The following is a 12,993-nucleotide window of genomic DNA, read 5'->3' as shown; positions in this document are numbered from 1 at the left end:
GTGCGGAACAGAGGCTGAGGCCAGAGACGCTTCGAATGGGTGATATCGGCCCGCGCTCAGCCAAGCGTCGCACAGAAGCTAATCAACATCAAACCCAGGATGGAGCTCCGTCACAGTGGGACATGGCAGAGGAAGGGGGTGTAGGAGAGAGAGGCAGCCATTTTGTCAGAAACGGATGTGTGTAGCCTACTCAGGCATTTTAATGTTACTGGATTCTTTTAAGGGGAAGTCACAGACTCATAGAAACCATATGGCAGAATCCTGTTCCAGTGTTTATTTATACTGAACTGAATATATCTCCTACAGTCTGAAGAGCACATACTGTACACATTTGTGCCTAATGAGACAGATGTGGTATTTACAGCTTTGTCCTCTCGTGGAGAGTGGAGCTCAATCCTGAGCGTGTTTTAGCTCCAGCGCACGGTTGCTGTGAGGAGACAGCAAGAGGAACAAAGGGCCAAAAGCAGCCCTGGATTTCCCTCACACACACACGCACAGGCACGCACACACACACACACATCTTCACACACATTCATCCTGCTATCCACTCCGAGATCGTCTGGTTGCCTTGGTAACACCACCTGCCATTAAGCAGCCACAGCATGCCTGAGCACTCTGCTTCCCTTCTGAGGCGTCGCCGTGGCGATCAGCATCCGTGTGTGTTATTGTGCGTCCATTACGCTCAGCATCCGTGTGTGTTGTTGTTTATGTTCATTGTTGATGTTTTCTGGGCATGGTCCTGACTGAGGTCCCAATTATAGCACCAGTGGTGTTTCCAAATCACAGTGGCTGTCATTACAAATGGAATCTAACCACAGTAATCGAGACCTGGGTGTTTACACATGAAGAACAATAGAGGGTCTAAATGTTCAAAGCAAAACCTCACAAAATAAAAACATTGAATATGTTATCTTTTGTGAGAGTATAGTACATGTCTATACTATTCTTTGGCCTCTTTGTTTAAGATCGAACCGATATCGGCTGACTGCCAAGATTGCCTGCAGAGTATGTAGGTCACAGTCAAGACCTCCCCGATGGCTATGACAGACTATCAGAAACAGACCCCTAGATTAATTGCATTTACCAGGCTGTTGATTAGAATTTCTCCAATGCAATTATTCCACCAGTTTGATGGTAATTGAATGGCATGGTTTCAATGCAATTATTCCACCAGTTTGATGGTAATTGAACGGCATGGTTTCATTTCCACGTGCAAGAGGCAGGCACCAGGCGGGTCAGGAGGCAGGCACCAGGCGAGTCAGGAGGCAGGCACCAGGCGGGTGCTATCACTTGCACCTCTCCATTCTCACCAATGCTAGTGTCCAGGAACTCGCTCCCCTTTTCCCCGTGAAACCGGGTTCAAGCCACAGGGGCCGGAACACTGCCCGTGCTACAGAGTCCGACACGGAGGGGAAGGCAGAGGGGAGACTCGAGTCGGTCAGGACCAGAGGTCCCCTGTGAGGCTACTCAATTATTCAGCCTGAACTAAAGACACCTTCCCCTGAGCTGCGCCGCCCCAGAAGGACATCAAAATTTCATGGCCTCATCCTAATGCATGCTAATAAAGAGGTTCTTCAATGCTATGCAAAATGGATCAGTTTGCTCTTTTCTAACGAGGGCAGCATCTCCTTCCCCACATCTATAGAAGTGTATCTTAAAGCTGCAGTTGGCAAATCTGACAGATTGAGGGGACTTAGCCAAAATGTTTAATGTGTTTTTTAAAACCGGCTGATTTATGTTGTTCTGTTGGAGCAGTGTTGGTTTCAGTGAATATGATCAAAAAAATCTTGCCAACTGCAGCTTTAACATGGGATCAGTTTAGCTGTTTAGTCATTTACTTTTTTTTAATCTGCTTATTTGTAAAGCACTCGTATAACCAATATGTATCTATGATTTGTACTATGTAGATTTACTTGCCTTTTGCCGGAAATGGAATTCATGCAGGTTCTTATCTTATTGGCAACAAACTGGACCGTTTTCTCCTCTCCAAAATTAACATGAGGATAATTTCTAATCTATAATCTTCAGTCCCCCTTCCCCTCCTCCCAGTATACATCCACCACACACACACACACACACACACACACACATACAAACAAACACACAGACACACACACGTGCCTGTGGACTGATCACACTGATCAATCTGGGCGAGGTCCATGGGTGTCTGTCGCCAAGCAACACTGGGAGCAACTAAAGCATTCTACTTGTGGAGCATATCAATAGTTCTACAGACAGTCACCTGCCATTTAAACACAATGCACAAAGTCTCACCGTTCCAAAAGGAAAACAACTGAATTCCAGCGCCTGGAGGTGAAAAAGCACCTCAGAACGATCGACCAACTAGGCGACATCATTAGTGGCCCATCATTAGTGCTCTGGGTTCACCATGTCAGTGGGCTTTATCATTAGTGCTCTGGGTTCACCATGTCAGTGGGCTTTATCATTAGTGCTCTAGGTTCACCATGTCAGTGGCCTTTATCATTAGTGCTCTTGTTCACCATGTCAGTGGGCTTTATCATTAGTGCTCTGGGTTCACCATGTCAGTGGCCCATCATTAGTGTTCTGAGTTCACCATGTCAAGTAGCCTTTATCATTAATGCTCTGGGTTCACCATGTCAGTGACCCATCATTAGTGCTCTGGGTTCACCATGTCAGTGGCCTATCATTAATGCTCTGGGTTCACCATGTCAGTGGGCTTTATCATTAGTGCTCTGGGTTCACCATGTCAGTGGCCCATCATTAGTGCTCTTGGTTCACCATGTCAGTGGCCCATCATTAGTGCTCTGGGTTCACCATGTCAGTGGCCCTTATCATTAGTGCTCTGGGTTCACCATGTCAGTGGCTTTTATTATTAGTGCTCTGGGTTCACCATGTCAGTGGCCTTTATTATTACTGCTCTTGGTTCACCATGTCAGTGGGCCTTATCATTACTGCTCTGGGTTCACCGTGTCAGTGGCCTTTATCATTAGTGCTCTGGGTTCACCTGTGCAGGGGAAAGCAGGTGTGCTGCAGGCATACCCACTGTGGGCCACCTCATGCACCCAGGCATGTGACTGGACAGTGACTGGACTCATGATGTAGAGGCTACACATCGAGCATCCTCTGGGGTGGAGGTGAGGGGGTTGGGGTGGATGTATTGGTGGGTGGGGGTGGGTGGGGGTGGTAATGTTTCCCATCAGTCCATCCTAGCCATGACTTGCACTTTTCTCTGAGGTCATTAAGTGAGGATCAATACAGTATTATGATCAGGGCTGGATGGGATTCACAGAACCCCCCCCCCATCCATATCCACCCTCAGCAGGGACTGGGTCCACGAGCCCTGTGGGGTGGGGCCAGGTGTGTGTGTGTGTGTGTGTGGGGGGGGGGGGGTTGGCTCGATGGTATGCAAGTTCTCAAATGACCTGGGACTGGGAATGTCCCGTCTAGGGACACATCAATTTAGAGAGTCACGTCAACATTACCTCTGCTCTCATAATGCACATGAGCAATGTTGTTACCTCTGCTCTCATAATGCACATGAACAACAACATTACCTCTGATCTCATAATGCACATGAACAACATTACCTCTGCTCTCATAATGCACATGAACAACGTTACCTCTGCTCTCATAATGCACATGAACAACAACATTACCTCTGCTCTCATAATGCACATGAACAACAACATTACCTCTGCTCTCATAATGCACATGAACAACGTTACCTCTGCTCTCATAATGCACATGAGCAGCATTACCTCTGCTCTCATAATGCAGATGGATACAGGCGTGCCAGTAGGAAAGCTCCCTAATTTATACAGTCTATGGGCTGCTCCTGATCACCAGGACAGGGGGTGGGCATGTTAGGGCTGCTCCTGATCACCAGGACAGGGGGTGGGCATGTTAGGGCTGCTCCTGATCGCCAGGACAGGGGATGGGGACATTAGGGCTGCTCCTGATCGCCAGGACAGGGGATGGGGACGTTAGGGCTGCTCCTGATCGCCAGGACAGGGGATGGGGACGTTAGGGATGGGTAATACTGGGTTCAGACAATTTTGTCACAGTCGACATATTTTCAGCATCAGACCTGAATATGAAGGTCGGGAACATCACAAACTGTGGAATGAATCTTGTAGGGTGATATACTCAATGACACACTGACCAAACATCTACCATGAATTGTTTGGGAATCTCCAATGGTGAGTCCCAACGCTGATGTTGCACAAGGCGTATATATAATATATATACATATATACATATGTCTCAATGATCGCCTCATCTGACACCAATCGTGAAAGACCATTGTCAAAGGCAAAAACATTGTGTCATCTCAGCCAGGCAGAAGGGAATGGGGACTGGCTCTCTGTCCCTGGGCTGGGTCTCTCTGTACCGAGCAGAACGGGATGGGCCCTGGCTCTCTGTCCCTGGGCTGGGTCTCTGCATGGCATTGATCGGACTCCGGATGCTGGACTGATGAACAGTAGATAGCCTATCCATCTGTCTGATCGATCCACTTAATTCTTTTCATTTCAAACGCAACAAAGAAGCTCAATTTAGTCCAGGGGTGACTCAATCCCAGGTGATGTTGACAGCATATGCTGTTTATTGCTTAAATATTTTTTTTCATGACCAATAGGTACATTTTGCTGCCTACATCCTGAGTGTGAAGTACTCATGACTCATCAGAGTTCTACTAAAGCTTCATCACCGATGAAAATATGAAATCGCATTTATTCAACTCAATTGGCTCTGTGCACTAGGTAGCGACTAACTTCTGTTTTTGTCCTACAGTGGGCAAACTCGTTTCCTGTTCATTGACATTGCTGTTAAAAAGCACCTGAAGATGAGTGCTTCAATTGTACCAAAACGTGTGGTCAGTCACCGAGAATCCTGCCCTTCTTACTTTGTGAAGCCACTGCTGGCTTTTTTAGGAAAAAGGTTTTATACCGACTTCAAACGGAGCAGAGCGTCACACAGCAGTGCTCCTTAGAGCCGCCCACGGACATTAAGAAGCTTAAAACACTCGAGTACATTGTATCTCTTGCGTTTTGGTACAACTGAAGTACTCATCTTCAGGTGCTTGATGACAGCGATGTCAATGAACAGGAAATGGGTTTAGAAGTTGGTCGCTACTAAATGCACAGAGCCAATAAGCAGAGAGGGCACAATTATTTAATAATTCTGAAAGGATCTTTGCCATTTCTGTGGGCCACAACTCCATTGTAACAACATGTTCTATTAAATGCACGGGCCTGATTAGATCTGATTTCCAACTAACGTCAATCTTCTCCAGTTTTCAAAATCATTCTATCTTCAAACTAACACAGATGGTCTTTGACAATAAGACGAGCTGAAGATGGCTGACTGATTTTCAGTATATGTCAGAATGAGATGAGTTTTTTATTATTATTTCCAAGCACTAGCCAGTGCAGAGAGGATTAGGGAGTTGAGTGAGAGCGAGTATCTGTCCAACACAAGATTATCTTGACAGGGGGCCAGAAAATGGACTTCTGCTATGAATCTAATTCATCTTCCTTTTGGCTTCATTCAAAGAGCCCTCACTCACTGGGGACGTCAATATCCACATCTCTCCCCTTCACTCACTGCTTGTAATATTTCTCTACACAAAATACTAAGCAATGCACAAGTTTATAGTTGTCCTTGTCTCCATCCAAAATGAATTACATAAGCTTATGTAAGAGGCCTGTTAGTCTGTGGAGACATGCAGACCTGGCTAAATCACCCAGCTGACTCCTGACCCAGTACATCCCTGGGGGTAAATTTGTATCAACAGCATCACTGGCACAACCCAGCCCTGCCCGACCCCAAACCAACAAAGACACGGCGGGGGTCTGAAAATGACCACCACGACATCTGAGCTCAGTGACCAGCACATCACAGACACAAGCTCAACACTGAGACCAACACATCACAGACATGAGCTCAACACACACTCTGAGCCAACATAAATATGGCCAGAGACAGCATCCTATTTTGTGATTAAAAGGTGAATTATTAATTATTTATTATTTAAATGTGAATTCAACAATGTCATGATGCAGTGAGCATTAAGAAAGAAAGAGAAGGGAGTGGGAGAATATGTGTGTGTGTGTGTGTGTGTGTGTGTGTGTGTGTGTGTGTGTGTGTATGTGTGTGTGTGTGTGTGTGTGTGTGTGGTTTACCTACTACATCAGAGGGAGTGCATTGAGCTGGCCAAGACTGACCCTATTTTCTGCTTTGTTTAGAGTAGCTCCTCGTCTATCCTCACCTTAAGCAAGATGGAGTTTTAACCCAGTGCTTTATTTCTGTGGTGTGCTGCGTTTGACTGCCTTAAACAATCATATGCAAGAATTATATTTGTGATGTTGTTTAAAACTTCAAACAGCCACCATTTTATAACAATCGACTATGCATTTGTGCGAAGGAATTTATATTAGGCTGCTTTGGTTGCAAATGCGGTGCAGAATAAGACATCTTCGGTGTGCATTTATCCCATTTGTTCCCGTAAAATAGGCCTAACACTAATCAATAATTCGTTATGAACTACGCTTAGCAATACCTTGACATTTATACCACAGAACAGCCCATTTTGGTGCTCTAGAATACCAAGATGAAAACCTTTTTTCCGAGGAACAGTAGCCGGTGTCTGCTTCGAGATGATGCTAAGGGGCCGAGACTGCATCACGGCAGCAATGGAGTCGGTCTCTATTTTTCCAGTGCGTGTGACTAAATGGCTTCGCCCAGATGAAGGGGCTGCAATAACGTAATAGGATCTGTGTCACACACCTAAAATCAGGCGCAGGTAAAACAATATCTCGATAAGCTAATTATATCAATAGGTAGGCTATCTCTGCGAACTCCCGACACCCACCAGCGGTTTAACCGTCGACCTTGCCACTCGCCTGTCAAAACGTGTTTTTGTTCCTGCTATTGTTTTTCACATGCGTTACATATCATGCGATAAACAGATACATTATAAACAGCTAATTACATTAATCGGATCTAGAATCACAGCAGAGGCACGCGGCATATTCCAGCCCCTCGCGTGCTATTAGTATTCGCATCAGCACCACGCTCGAGATTCCCAGCGATAGCTGCCGTCTCCATGACAGACCAGGAACAAAGCTCACAGTTAACTGACATGGCCCTATCCAAACCTGCATAAAATCACTAATGGTGGACGAAATCGCTCAACAGTAGAATTTGCAAACGGAAACTTACCTCATCGTAGAAGCTGCGTTGTGTTATTAGGGCGTGGGGCCGCGCGACTATCGCCACGGGGATGGTGGACCGAGCTGCGCGCTCTGATGTGTGACAGTGAAACAGTGGCGTAGCTTTCTCCTTCTCTCCCTCTCCCTCTCTCTCTCTCTCCCTCTCTCTCTTTATTTCTTTCTCTCTGTCTCTCTCTCTGGCCTCACCTTGACGTCGTGCAACACGTAAATGTGATCATAGAGCCTCCAGAAATAACCTACCTGTTCCTTTTTAACCGTTTGTATATCAGTACATGTGTTAATGTATATTTTCTGTATGCCAGCATAATCAATCATCAGAGCGTCACACACACTAATGCATTCACATGTAAAGACTTAAGATTAGCTGGATCACTGTGTTGACCAATTTAAATGCACCAAGTACAGACAACATATAGATTACTTTTCTCCATATTTGAATGATCCTCAATCTGTGTGCTTTTACCGTACAATGTCAATAGGCAAATGAGTCGGCTAGGCCTAATAATTGGTTTACAAATACAAACTCAGCAAATGTGAGCTTTTGATTTAAGATTAAATGAATGACAAAGGCACTATGCCATATCTACTCCTAATATATTTGTGTGAGAAAAATCTTTTTATCTCTTTTATCTTTTTAAAATCTGGCTAGGTGGAGCCATTTGTCACAGAGGCAAGGACAGGTTGATGTTGCCTAGAGTGGTTATGGGAAATATATAATAAGGCTCCATACGCACAGAATATTCTCTGTTTGACCTGTGGTCTGTATCTATGTACCTTCTAATCTGTGTAAATGATTTCAGCATAATTCATATATTATGCCGTATTTACAGTAGGCCTGGCCGGCCCACACAACAATGAACTCAGTCTATGAGGGGTGTAGTCCTGTATTGCAGTACCTCCGGCAGCCGTTAGAGGGACACATACACTGAGAGATTGATATACTCTACATCTAAGGTAGGTATAACCTACCTCCATTCGGAAAACAAAATAGTGGCTTATGAGATCTGGCTTAACAGTCTAAACACCAACACAATCAGGATGCTGATCGTTTACATGTGTGTGTGTGTGTGTGTGTGTGTTAGGTGATCAATGTGAACACTTTCCCGCGCTTTACCAGTAGCATTTAATCTATACTATTTAATAATCTATTGTCCATAAAATCAGATAACCAACCAAACCCTTAGAACAAACTTGTCAGGTGTCTAAACTGCTGTTTTGAGGAATTCATATGCAAGAACGCTGTATTCGGACATGAAAAAAGGCATTGCGACTAAACTATGCAACTACATTGAAACTACATTATACTTAATGGTAGCCTACTAAAACTTACTTACTCGGTACTTAACCTTCAGTATATTCTACAGTTTTTTTTGTCCCATAAGTGCAGTTATGTTTGTGAGGGAACTCAGTGCGTTTGCACGGTGACAATGTCATGGCAACTGGGCATATGAAGTGCGTCAGTCTGACTGCAAGATGAGGTGTTGCAGTTGTGGGCTGAACAATGATATTCCATAATTGGAATCAACGTGCCTGTCTCAACCTTGGCAGTCAACTGGAAACATTTCTTTGCAGTGAAAGACAGCGGGGGCGGTTAAAGCGCAGAGACTGCCTACGTCAGTGGGCTCACCAGCGAGGGACTTCGGTGGGAAGCAAGAAACATAAAACAGCACCGCCTATCTACGGCATCTGGCGTTCCAAACCTGGAAGCAGCGAGAGGGAGCGCGAGAGAGTGAACGATCTGCACTACAGAGGGCTACACATCCACACATCGCGTGCAGTCTCACAAACGAAAAATGCTTAGAGAGGCGATAGACGTCTGTGCGTTCCGGTAACTTCTTTCGGTGCCATCGACTCGGAAGTGTGGCATTTAGGAGGCGCATCCCAATCTTCTGGTATGTTTCCACTCTTTACATTAATGTCAACTCTATACATTCGTTTACCATATAGATCTCAAAGATTATTGACGCATGTAATCGCTGTCATCCTCTCCATTGTCCATTGCTTAATCTTTAATCCATCCCATGTAGCTGGAGTGGTTTGACGGTTTGTTGTGAGACTGTTGCTTTTACAGTGCAGTCCTTTGTTTTGGGAGTGTGACAAGCGTGCAGCATGGAACATTGTACTGAGACAGGTGCTGCTGTTGCTGCTACGATACCTTGTCTAAAAAAAAAACATGATCTGGGAAGCTACAGTGATCAGCTCAAATGTATTAGTCTCCCTTAATGGTCCTTAACCGTAATGTTCTGACCATTGTACTTAGTCCCTTTGTCTTGTTCCGTAACGTACAGGCATTTAGGTTACGATGAGCTGTTCATACACACAACAGTCTATTCCAGTTAATTGCCTACATGAAAATGTGGTGGTCGGTAGGTGCGTTTTTACACCGAGCGATGTATTGAGTCCATATAGGGTCCCCATACGCAGATACGCCGAACTGGAAACCTCGCCTAGAGGGATTAGTGGCTGGGTGTGTGTGGGATGCTGGCGTGTGTGCGTAGGATGCCTCCGGTCATCGTAGCCTACGTTATTGGTTTGCTGTGCACGAGCTTACCAACGTACCCAAGATGATGCAGAACAGTCAGCGCTTTGCCAAAGCCCCGGAGTAGCTTTTTCCAAAAGTGTAAAAAGAGCTTCTCTCAATGTTTTCCATTAAGTTCATGCCTGGATGTGCGCGTGATTAACTCTGATTAAAGTCATGTAATAGGAGCCTCGTCTCCGTTATCTGTGTGGGCGCACGCACAGTCATGAGCTGCCCTGCCGGTTTGACGTACTATTTGCCTACATTACGGTTGTATAAGAATGTGGTCGTGATCGGGAACGCTTGGCGGGATATTATAGGTATTATAAGTTCCAATGCGGTGTGTGTGTGTGTGTGTTTATAACTGACCTACGTGTAATATGGAATTTACACCTCAGCAAAACTTAGAGACTATTACGTTTATCACAATATTGTCATATAGGGTCCATAGTCTTTTTATTTTATGAGAAATGACCTAACATCTAGACATCTAGCTCATTTTTGAGATTTTTCTTTTTCCAAAAAAAAAAAAAAAAATATATATATATATCATCATCATAGCAATCATCAGTTGAATACTTGTACACTTATTGATCAGCTGCAGGGGAGAGCAAAACCCTCCAAACTAGAATGAACCCTTTTACTCTCTCACTTCACTCCTACCACACACATGTATGGAAATGAGCAGATTCACACCGTCCTCAGTCATCTTGTACATGACCTACATAATCTTTACATTAGAGTAACTCTGTTGAGCCAGTCATCTTGTACATGACCTACATAATCTTTACATTAGAGTAACTCTGTTGAGCCAGTCATCTTGTACATAACCTACATAACCTTTACATTAGAGTAACTCTGCTGATCCAGTCATCTTGTACATGACCTACATAATCTTTACATTACAGCAGCTCTGCTGAGCCAGTCATCTTGTACATGACCTACATAACCTTTACATTAGAGTAACTCTGTTGAGCCAGTCATCTTGTACATAACCTACATAACCTTTACATTAGTGTAACTCCGTTGAGCCAGTCATCTTGTACATAACCTACATAACCTTTACATTAGAGTAACTCTGTTGAGCCAGTCATCTTGTACATAACCTACATAACCTTTACATTAGTGTAACTCCGTTGAGCCAACCTTAAAGGACTCTCATAACCTTATTACCCATGGTGCATCTCTGTGTTAGACTGTGTTAACTCTGCTCTGGAGTAGTAATGCCAAGTAGGTAATAATCTGCAGATGATGTTCCATACTGATGGTAATGTTTTATAGGTGATGTTCTGTAGGTGATGTTCTGATAGTAATGTTCTATAGGTGATGTTCTGTAGGTGATGTTCTGATGGTAATGTTCTATAGGTGATGTTCTGTAGGTGATGTTCTGTAGGTAATGTTCTATAGGTGGTGTTCTGATGGTCATGTTATATAGGTGTTGTTCTATAGGTGATGTTCTGTAGGTGATCTTCTGTAGGTAATGTTCTATAGGTGGTGTTCAGTAGGTGATCTTAGGTAATGTTCTATAGGTGGTGTTCTGTAGGTGATCTTAGGTAATGTTCTATAGGTTGTGATCTGTAGGTGATCTTAGGTAATGTTCTATAGGTGGTGTTCTGTAGGCGGTGTTCTGTAGATTGTGTAGGTGATGTTCTGTAGGTGATGTTCTCTAGTGGTGTTTTGGTGTTCTGTAGGTGGTGTTCTGTAGGTGATGTTCTGTAGGTGATGTTCTGAAGATGTTGTTCTGTAGTTTATATTCTGTAGGTGATGTTCTGTAGGTGATGTACTGTAGGTGATATTCTGAAGGTGATGTTTTGTATGTTCTATAGGTGATGTTCTATAGGTGAGGTGATATTCTGTAGGTGATATTCTGAAGGTGATGTTTTGTATGTTCTATAGGTGATGTTCTGTAAGTGAGGTGATATTCTGTAGGTGATGTTCTGTAGGTGGTGTTCTGTAGATGACGTTCTGTAGGTGATATTCTGTAGGTGATGTTCTATAGGTGAGGTGGTGTTCTGTAGGTGATATTCTGAAGGTGAAGTTTTGTATGTTCTATAGGTGATGTTCTATAGGTGATATTCTGTAGGCGAGGTGGTGTTCTGTAGGTGATATTCTGTAGGTGTTATTCTGTAGGTGATGTTCTGTAGGTGATATTCTGAAAGTGAAGTTTTGTATGTTCTATAGGTGATGTTCTATAGGTGATATTCTGTAGGCGAGGTGGTGTTCTGTAGGTGATATTCTGTAGGTGTTATTCTGTAGGTGATGTTCTGTAGGTGATATTCTGAAAGTGAAGTTTTGTATGTTCTATAGGTGATGTTCTATAGGTGACGTTCTGTAGGTGAGGTGGTGTTCTGTAGGTGATGTTAGAGAAGAGCCGGCCTCTAAGGTCTATTTATGAGTGTTGAGCAGTGTGATTGACACAGCACAGGCCCGGCTGGGATGTGAAATGTCACTGTGATTCATGAGGCCGACTCTAATTGCCCTCAGAGTCTCGCCCGCTTGCTCGGCACACACACATACACACACACACACGCACACACACACACGCACGCACGCACGCACGCACGCACGCACGCACGCACGCACGCACACACACACACACACACACACACACACACACACACACACACACACACACACACTGGCCCAGCGGCTCAACGTCAACACATCCGCCCGCCCGCCTGGAATTGGTTATCTTGTCAGGACAGCAAACTGGTGTTGCTCTGTTGATACTCTCAGCAACAACACACACACACACACACACACACACACACACACACACACACACACTGGCCTGTGAATCTGTCCTGGCCAGAATGTTGCTCTTAGTCATACAGTCCATCCAGTGCAGAATTTAGTTAGTTTACATTAAGTGTACATCCAGTGCAGAACTTAGTTTACATTAAGTGTACATCCATCCAGTGCAGAACTTAGTTTACATTAAGTGTACATCCACACTGCAGAATTTAGTTAGTTTACATTAAGTGTACATCCATACAGTGCAGAACTTAGTTTACATTAAGTGTACATCCACACTGCAGAATTTAGTTAGTTTACATTAAGTGTACATCCAGTGCAGAACTTAGTTTACATTAAGTGTACATCCATCCAGTGCAGAACTTAGTTAGTTTACATTAAGTGTACATCCATACAGTGCATAACTTAGTTTACATTAAGTGTACATCCATCCAGTGCAGAACTTAGTTTACATTAAGTGTACATCCATACAGTGCAGAACTTAGTTTACATTAAGTGTACATCCAT

The 12,993-nt window shown here is 44.1% G+C and overlaps 2 protein-coding genes across 4 annotated transcripts in view; one reads left to right on the top strand and one right to left on the bottom strand.

Moving 5' to 3' along the window:
* apc2 (APC regulator of WNT signaling pathway 2) overlaps positions 1–7,297 on the bottom strand; it is a 39,918-nt gene extending 32,621 nt beyond the window's left edge. The window contains exon 1 of the mRNA XM_042057570.1: positions 7,204–7,297. The gene's annotated coding sequence lies outside the window, so the exon portion shown is untranslated. The remainder of the gene's footprint in view (positions 1–7,203) is intronic.
* Positions 7,298–8,875: 1,578 nt separating this feature from the next.
* diras1a (DIRAS family, GTP-binding RAS-like 1a) overlaps positions 8,876–12,993 on the top strand; it is a 14,477-nt gene continuing 10,359 nt past the window's right edge. For all 3 annotated transcript variants that reach the window (XR_006021249.1, XR_006021250.1, XM_042058099.1), the window contains exon 1: positions 8,876–9,106. The gene's annotated coding sequence lies outside the window, so the exon portion shown is untranslated. The remainder of the gene's footprint in view (positions 9,107–12,993) is intronic.

Source organism: Alosa sapidissima, chromosome 12 (genome assembly GCF_018492685.1).
Source record: "Alosa sapidissima isolate fAloSap1 chromosome 12, fAloSap1.pri, whole genome shotgun sequence".
NCBI lineage: Eukaryota > Metazoa > Chordata > Actinopteri > Clupeiformes > Clupeidae > Alosa > Alosa sapidissima.
Note: the sequence above shows the minus strand (reverse complement) of the source record. Positions and strands in the feature narration are given on the sequence as shown.